The 9,506-nt window shown below is 33.0% G+C and overlaps 1 protein-coding gene across 1 annotated transcript in view; it reads right to left on the bottom strand.

Moving 5' to 3' along the window:
- The window catches only part of LOC117172305 (transcriptional-regulating factor 1), a 640,201-nt gene extending 631,231 nt beyond the window's left edge, over positions 1-8,970 (bottom strand). Inside the window, exon 1 of the mRNA XM_033360077.1 lies at positions 7,803-8,970. The gene's annotated coding sequence lies outside the window, so the exon portion shown is untranslated. The remainder of the gene's footprint in view (positions 1-7,802) is intronic.
- Between the last annotated feature and the right edge of the window lie 536 nt (positions 8,971-9,506).

A 9,506-nucleotide genomic window follows, 5' to 3' on the forward strand; every position in this document is an offset into this window, starting at 1 on the left:
GTTTGTCGTTTACAAAACTATTATAAAAATGTTGCTTGATTTAAAAATTCAGAACTTCAAGCACATACACTTTTTACTAAATAGTGGATTTTTTAACTACAGGCGACAAATTTTCAATAAAAAATGAAATGGTTAAATTTTCATACGAAAAAATACATTTGTAATATAAAAAGGATTTTAAAACAAAATAGATGGTCGGTTTTCAATCGAGAAATTTAATTTCTTACCAAAAGTATCAATTTCCAACTAAATAATGATATTTTAACTGAAAAAGGTAATTTTCAACAAAATTTAATTTCCAAAGAAATTTTCCATAAAATACATGAACTTTGAGACTAAAAAGACAAGTTTTTAACAAATAATTGAGTAGTCATATTTTCAGTCAAAAGAATTATTCATTCAAACAACAAACGATTTTCTACCAAAGTTTCAACAATTAACGCAATAGTTGATATTTCCACCAAAAAAGTTGAATTTTCTATAAACGAGTTTAATTTTCCAAAAAGAAAGTTAATTTTCAAATAAACAGTTCAATTATTCACCATAATAGGTCAATTTTTAAACCAAAAAGACAAATGCTGAAACAAAAAGAGTGACTTCTGAACAAAATTGTTGAATTTTCAACAAAATAATATAATTTTAAACTAAGTTATAAAACCATTTTTTAATTTCTTGTACTGCAATATTAAACAAAGATATGAAAATTCATAAGGAAGATTAAATGTGGGCCTTTTTCTCAAATTTTTCATAAAGTATACTAAAATCCAATTTAATTATTAATTAATATGAATACAATATTTATAAACAAATAAATTGAAAAAGTTAAATAGTCTGGATTGAAAAAAATCTATGTGTTTATGAATATTTGATTTATATTATTAAATGAATCATTAAAGTGCATTTTAGTATACTTCATTCGAAAACTGAGGAAAAGGCCCAAATTTTATCTTCCGTGTGAATTTTCATATCTTTGTTTAATATTGCAGTATAAGCAATTGAAAAGGGTACTTCTTTATAAACATACATTTTTTTAAATTGTCTCGAAAACTTTGCGTGCAAGTTTGAGCACGCCTAGGGCGCACGACGGTTCAATTTCGCGCTTCGCGCTCGATAATGGGTTACCTCGCGTTTCGCCCTCAGATATTTATTCTTTGCAATTGTAATGCTTAAAAAAAATTTATCAATAAGATCTCTTTCAGACGGCAGCATTTATATGCGTCTTCATATTCTGAATTGTCTACTCAATTAAGTATAGTCAAAGATTAAGTTTCTCAAAACTCTATAGGCTTTAACGTGCACATTCTCATCGTGACACTCGCGCTGCACGCTCGATTTCCGACAGACATTTGTAAACATGTTTCGTTAGATTTTTTTCTCGTAACTTCGGCGTTTTTCCAAACATTTTTTTATATATTTTTTTTTCAACGTTATTTTTCACGAATAAAGAAAAAGATACGCGTCCTATCCAAAAGTGATTCTTAACGAAATTGTAGATCTTTTTTGGGATAACAATTTTTGTTAATTCTTCTTTTTTCGTATCCTATGTAGTTTGTCTAAAAAATGGGATTTTTTATTTTTCATTATTTTTTTTTGTGCAATCAAAATTTGAATGTTTGATTCTTGAAGAAAATCCAAAAATTTGTCATGATAATCTTGTAGGTCTTTAAAAAGAAATGTTTTTATTTTATTGACTTTTTTTCATATCGTGCGTTTTTTGGCTTAAAATTTTGATTTTCGGTTGATTAAAAAAATTTTGAAAACGCTATATCTCTGAGAATTCTCTTTTTATCTAAAAAAGTCATCAGGATAAATTGTTTGTTCTTTTTAATACTATGAACATCCATACATAGAATTTTCAAATTCAGAAAAAAAGTGGCCTAAAAAATTTTCAAAATACGCTCACTTTTTGAATTTTTATCAAAAATGTCTAGTTAACGAACTCATCCTTTCTTTCAGGACCTAAAAAAAGTGTGCCGAAGATGGATTTGATTCGTTCATTTTTTCGAGAGTTATCGTGTTTACGGACGGACAGACAGACGGCATCGTGAAAACCTGATTTCGGATTCAGGGGGTCTCGAAATGTGGAGATCCGTTGAAAAACTGTGATGTCAAATTTCCGACAATTTTAATACTTTCTCAATCATAAATTATGTGAATGTAAAAATACTCATCGAATATTGTTATTTCTTAAACCAAAAGAAAATCCGAATCTCAACTTGCCTTGACGATTTTTTTGCGGCTAATTAAAATGAGTATTTTTATTAAAAGTATTCTTTATGATTATATATACAATAACTTGTATATCATTTTTAAATTATACATGTTTATGTAAATTATTATTTAGGCAACTAAGTATAACCTAAAATCGTATTTAAAAAATCCCAGTAAGTAGAACAGATGATCACAGCTTCTTTTTAAACATTTTCTTCGTATATCTCATTCAGTATACATAATTCTAAAAAAAATTATGGCAAAGAAATATTCATTTTAATAAACCGCATCTCTTATTTTCGGTACAATTTTACTTTAAGACCTGGTGTTTCCGAGAATTAATTATTTTTGTATAAAAACAAATAATTTTGTAATGAGCGACGCTTAAATATTATTCGATTTTATACTCCATCCACGAGGTTCATTTCCAAACCAAAGGGAACAAAACAAATCGAAAATACAAGCTGACATTCTGACTTGCTTCTTTTTTAACAGTCTTATTGTGGAACACTCTTGAAATTCCACTTCAGTTTATCGAAAATTCTCTGATTCTTTCCAGTTTTCCTTGAAATGTTTTGAATTTCGAGACAGTAAGGGTACGTGGGTTAGCTTTCGCAGATGATAAGGTTCTTATGGCGGAGGCAATCTAAGACTTGCAAAGAATGTTAAACGAACTGAATATTAGAAATGCTGAAAATAAAATTATGGAAAAAAATTAATATAATATTGCTTGTAATATAAATCTTGCGTGGACTTTGGTTTTATTACAGTTTGTTTGCATAAAATAGTAGAATTTGGGTCTTTTTGTCTGTCCTTTGTAAGATCATTATGCGTGACGTGCTGGAACATTTTTTGCTAAAAGTGCGACTTGCTGTCAAAGTAACCGGCATATTTCACACAGCGTTTCAGCTAGAGCTTCCAGTTTCAGATATCAAAGTGGCCACCGAACCGTCATTCGTTTGCATCTCCTCAAAGTTTCCGTTTACTCAAACGGGCGTCAAAAGGTTCTTATTGAAATTCAAGCATCGCCTCTGTCTCAGAATCAAAGACGAGTACATCAGTGAAGGCATTCCAAATAGAGGTGACGACTGATTTGATGCTAAATCTAGATGCAGAAGCTTTAAATTCATTTTGGGTTTATTGACAGCTTCCTACTTCCGGCATTTTTCATTTCCTGTTCACATGAAAAAAAGTTTTCTGAAACAATGTGCACTTCCTTTGAAAATCATCTACATGGCTAGCTCGAGTGATATTAAAAATCATCATTAGCTTTGACAAGTGACTACTCATTAAAAAAAGAAGCAAGACACTTTTTTTTAATTTACGGTTGAAGAGATGAATTGGTTTGAAAATAAGACAAATTTGGTTTCAAAATCAATTAACTTTAATTCAAAACTAACTAAATTTGGTTGGGACTGATTTGGATTTCGGTTCACAATAAATTACACATTGGTTTAAGATGATCTACATATTGATTACAAATTATCTACACTTTGGGGCAGTTTTAGTCCAAAATTAACTGTGATTTAAAATGAACTACATTTGATTTCAAGTGATCTAGAAATTATTTCCAAATAACATAAATTTCTGTTTATAAAAATTACATATTGCTTCAAAAACATCTACATCATGGTTCGAAATTGTCTACATTTTAAACCAGAATAACCTACATTCAGTTTTGAATAACTACATCTTGGTTTTAAATGATCTACAAATGACTTTAAAATAAACTATATTTTGTTTAAAAATGAATTGCTTTTGGTTTCAAATGATCTGGATTTTGCTTCAAGATAGATTACATATTAGTTTAAAATCATCCCGATTTGATTCTGAATTGTCTACATTTTCGGGCAAAATGATCCACACTCGCTTAAAAATAACCATAAATCTTGGTTTCAAATTATCTATAATTGGCTTGAAAATGAACTTTATTTTGTTTCAAACAGAATTATATTTTAGTTCAGTGTATCCACATTTTTTCTGAATGAGAAAACTATATTTGGTTAAGTTACCTGGATTTCGCTTTAAAATAACTTTTCTTTCTATTCAAAATAAATTACATATTGGTTCAAAATTATCTACATATTGGTTCTAAATTATCTTTATATTTAGTTAAAGATAAACTAACTTTTGAGTCAAAACTACCTACGTTCTGTTTCAAATAACTACATTTTGGTTTGAAATAAACTTCATGGAGGTTGAAAATAACCTAACTTTAGTTCAAAATTAAGCACATCTGGTTTCATCTGATCTAAACCTCGGTTAAAAAAATTAATGTACATGCATTTTTGTTAAAAAAGAATTACATTTTTTATTCAATGATCTAGATTTTCCTGAAAAATTATATTATAATTTTGTTAAAAATGATCTAACTCTGGTATTAAATGAACTAATATATTTTGGGATAAAACGAGCTACGCTTTGATTTCGAATGAAGTAGAATTTGATTTGAAATTAACTTAATTAAGTTTTAAGTGATCTAGATTTTAGTTCCAAATTATGTACATTTATTATTAATTAATTATACTTGTTTAAAAACTGTCTACATTTTGGTTCAAACACTTTAATTGATTTTGGTTTAAAATAATCTATATTTAGGTTGAAAATGAACGATAGTTGTTTAAAAATAACGTTAAAAGTAACGTTTTTTTTTAAATACTCAATATCGTTTATCAATACTAATGTGAAATATGAATATTTTCAAGAATAAAAGACCTTAAGCATCCAGTAATGATTCAAGGTTATGAATCTTTGTTACCCTAGGACAAAAGAAGAACATATTTTTGTGGTAACTTAATCCAAAATGACAAATATCTAAAAGTACATATAAAAATATTGTATAAAATCTTATTCAATTTGTCCGTTGATAAATAGCTGCTCTTCTAAATAAAGTTGAAAAACCCAATAAAAAACGAGCTTTTTAAGTTTTCAATATTGAAATCTATAATTTTATGGAATTAAACGTTAAATCATTGAAAACAGACAATAATTGAATTAGGGGAAAGTGGATAAAATTTTAAAATGCGTAAGGGAATCACTACAGTATTAGAATCTTGGTTTAATTTTAGATTTAAAGGAGATTGTAAATTTAAAATGAAATTGTATGATGAGGCTGTGAAAATGCTATATTTACTTTTAATTGCACGGGAAGATAATTAAAACACTTTATGAGATAGCATAGTGCAATATACTGTGGAATTACGTAGCGCTTCTCGAAAATTTTAATCAGTGAAAAGATTTAACTAAATTAACTCGTGTTTACTTAAAAAAAATCATAAGAACTTGTAAAGTTTAATAAATATTAAATAAACAGGACAATCCGTAACTTTACCATTTATTTAAAGTTTACATAAAAATTATTAGTGCTCAATAATTGTTTACCGTCACGAGACGTAAAACCTCTCCCCGAATTTTGAAAATAAGTTTACAATATCAATGATCAAACTTTAGGTCGGAGGTGTCACTTCTGAAGACGGTAATTAATTCTTATTTTTAATTAAGAACCAACTAAATTTTCATGATCCAAAATTAGTCATGATGTGAAGTTTTGATATAAGTTTAAAAAACTGTAGAGAGGGTTAAACTTGTAGAGATGTTCATTTACTTTTGCTACCGAATACACACCTCATTACACATTCATTCGCGAAAGAGATGTCAGAAAGTGGTGCCAGGCCGAGTTAGTTTTGACGCCGAATACAGAGCCGCGGATCCGGGATAAGTCGTCGCAACACGAGAGAAACTTTCCATGAAATTTTCATAAATTTGTCCCGTCGAGTTAACCGCGTCCCGCAAAACTTGGGTCGATACACCAGCAATGACTTTTTTTTCCTACTTTCATACATTTCTCTCTTACCCTCTTTATTTTTTGTTGCTTTCTTTATTCTCTTCCCATCTTTTTCTTGGCGACTTCTTTTTTTTGTCCCCACTCTCTGGATGCTCGTGACTGCAAATAATAGATGAAAACTACCTTTACAGAACGAGTAATGTACCCGCAGTGCTTGCGAATGGAGCGTCCCGCGCGAAATAATAATAATGACTCGATTGCGCACAGCGACAACGCCCGTGGGCGATTGCGGCGTTGCTTGAAAATTGCACTTTCAGAGAAAAAAATGTGCTAGAGAAAAAGGGAAAAGCAAAAGAAAAAGGCCATACGCTTCAGTGGAAGGGTTCAATTATAAAGAGATTTGTACCCAAGTGGTGAGACTCCTAGTAGTCGAGATTTTCTTTTAATGTGCAGAGAAAGCCACAGTGAAATAGAAACGATTTGTTTAATTTGATTCCTAGAAAAAAGTATTTTGTTTAAAAATTAGTGGTATTGCGACTCAAGATATGCTGAATATTGAAAACATTGTTGAAATCTAAGAAAGTTTTAAAAGAACAGACATCAGGAGGAGGTAGACGTGGAATAATATCGATTACTTCTTCTTTCCATAACTATGTCCAAATAGCCATATCTTGTTATCCAATCCAGAACCTAATAAATTTTCCCCCAATCCTAAAGTATTGAAAACAACTGCATCAAACAAAATTTGTCACATTAGAAATCTGACCTTGGTGTGTTTTGGAAGTCTTTCAAAATCTGCGTTGGAAACTTCCGAGAATCATCAGGCGAGAATGTATAAACAACTTAACCGAAGGCAGGGATACTTGGGAAAACAAAATATACCTTGTGTACCATGTGCACCCACTAAAATATATATTCTAATAGTGATAGAGGAATTAGCTGGAAAAGATTTATGTCACCGCACATTCATGAGTTTCCAATTTTAAAATAAACACCGGATTATTGAATTATAAATTGGATTGCAAACTGTTAGAAGTTTTAGTGATGCTTCTCTAGTGATTTAGATTTAGATCAAAATAAGTTATGGTTATGGAGATAAAGCAAGAAAATAATTCTGAATCAAAAAAAGTAAGAGCTTTCTAGTTTGAAACCGTTTAACTTAAAAACAGACTCACATAATTACCAATCAACAAGCTTAATCCACTCATTCTAGCATTACCCAGTGTACACCTGAACACTGGATAACGCTAATTTTGTTTCATGTAGATCAGACCATTTTACCAGAGAAAATCAGATACAAAAAAATCATCACAAACTACATCTGGTTATTGCTGGTGGATGTCTACTTTTTCACAAGTCTGGTTAGCCCGAATTTTTTCATAGCAAAATCTAATTTTTGAATATCGAAGGGGGAATCAATTTCAGAAAACTTATTCTTTCAATCCTTAATCTTCAAAAAGCACTTGAGAATGCTGATTTTCATCCATATATGAAAAAATTTTGCTGGAAGACATCCAATACAAAACAACCATAACAAAATCTAGCTTCTTATTTTCGGTGGATGTTTACTATTCCGGTATTTGAAAAACAGAGGTTTGGTATCCCAGTCACCTTAACCATATTCTAATTTTGAAACCGCAGGGTCGAAAAAACGTCTATAAAACAGAATCAATTTGCACAATCTTTATATGTTCGATATCTGCCGAACGCGGAACGATCTAGAATCAACATTTAAAAGCTGCGCATTCCTTAGAAATCACTCTGCAAAGATAGCTAATCTTTCTTTCAGAATATATGACTTTCCTACCTTGGCATGAAGAAGGAAGAGGACCTCTTCATTTTCCTGTGGGACACTAATGTTTCCAGTGATATAGCACGACACTACGCAATGAACACGCCAACTATTACATCAACAACAATTTCACACTCGCGTCAGTGAACACTGCACCCTACGTAACACGGATATGTCGACTCTTGAGACACTTTCAATCTACCCGCTCCTCGCGGGTCCGTTTCTTTGGTACTTCACCTGAAGAGCTACTAAACACTTGAAACTTAAAAGCTTAACTTATCATCTATTCTGACGCTGCTTGACCTTAGGTCAGATTCACACGCGCCAGTATTTTTGGTATCGGTTGCCGTCGCGGGACGTCCGAAGTCTTGGGCGCCAAGAGTCTCTGACATTTCAAGAGGACTAGGTTCTTCATAAACGAACACTTATCGAGGATAGTCTAGATAAAACAAACCGTACCGCACTTTCCAATCCGTTTGTCCATTATGCGACCAACCAGCCTAGGAACGATCATCGAAAATGAGTAGCGACTTCCAGACACCATGGGTCGTCTTCTGATCTGGGAAAGCAAACATCCCTGTTTCTGCATCAAAACCTTCTTTAGAATCAGTGCAATATCCCCAATTTTCTCCTTAAAGTATGGTATCTCCTGAGGTCCAACTTTAAGATTGGATAAACTAACGGATTTCTAGAGGATTTGAGCTGGAACTGGTGAACAAGTAGATTATACTACTCCTGTAGATTGCTTATCTTGCAGAACAGGCAACTGAAAGACTGAGGGAATCTTTAAAGGCAGTTAAATCTAATCATTACTGGTAGTTGATCTTGAATTCCGGGTTTTCTTTAGCTGTGTTTACTTCAGGGATGACCACTGACTAGAAAGAAGCACACCGATTTGAAGAAGCACATTGATGACACTGATTTGCCGAAGACACACCGATACTTATGAAGCATGATGACACAACACAGTATAAACAACGCACTGGGTAACTCGGTCGACTTCCGGTTGACGAATCAACAACCTGTTAGTCGCACTTCCGCCTAGGATCGCGGCACGCGACAGGGTGACTTCCCGTCACGCGAAGGCCGCGCATTCTTTCAGCTTCTTGTCGGGCCGAAAATGCACTGCCTCATCGCCGAGTACTGAAGCATCCCGGACGAGCTTCGTGGCACGAGTGGAGAGAATTGGTGATGCAGGTGGCTGTTCCTGGTGGCTGGTGGATGTGCCAGAGTGCGGGCTTACGGCGGAATGAGAGGAAAGCTCGGCTTAGGGGGGCCACAGCGTGGCATCGCCGACTGCGATGAGCGAGAGAGTTGCGCGTTATCGACCCATCCACAAAGCTATATTCAACTGCGATGGCTATATCTACACGGCGCGTGTGCGTTCGTACGCTGGTACACGCCATTCGTTTCGTTCCTTCGTCGGTTGTTGGTGAATTCACTCCTGCGGGCGCCCACGCACCGGTACGCAACGTCGAAAAGAAATTGAGCAGGAGAGAAACAAAATAAAAATCATCTGGATGATAGTGAATGAGCCGGTGAAGCTGCAAATAATGCAGGGCAGAGATACTGCGGAAATGGAATTGGAATCTGCTGGTGTGCGAATTATCTTTAAATGCATCATTCAGAGGCAATAATAGAAATGATGGGAGTTTGACTAACTTTTCGTTTTACAGGATTGAGCATTGTATTCAGAATGGTATTTTATTTAGGATGGGA

This window comes from Belonocnema kinseyi, chromosome 5 (genome assembly GCF_010883055.1).
Source record: "Belonocnema kinseyi isolate 2016_QV_RU_SX_M_011 chromosome 5, B_treatae_v1, whole genome shotgun sequence".
In the NCBI taxonomy this organism is placed as follows: Eukaryota; Metazoa; Arthropoda; class Insecta; order Hymenoptera; family Cynipidae; genus Belonocnema; species Belonocnema kinseyi.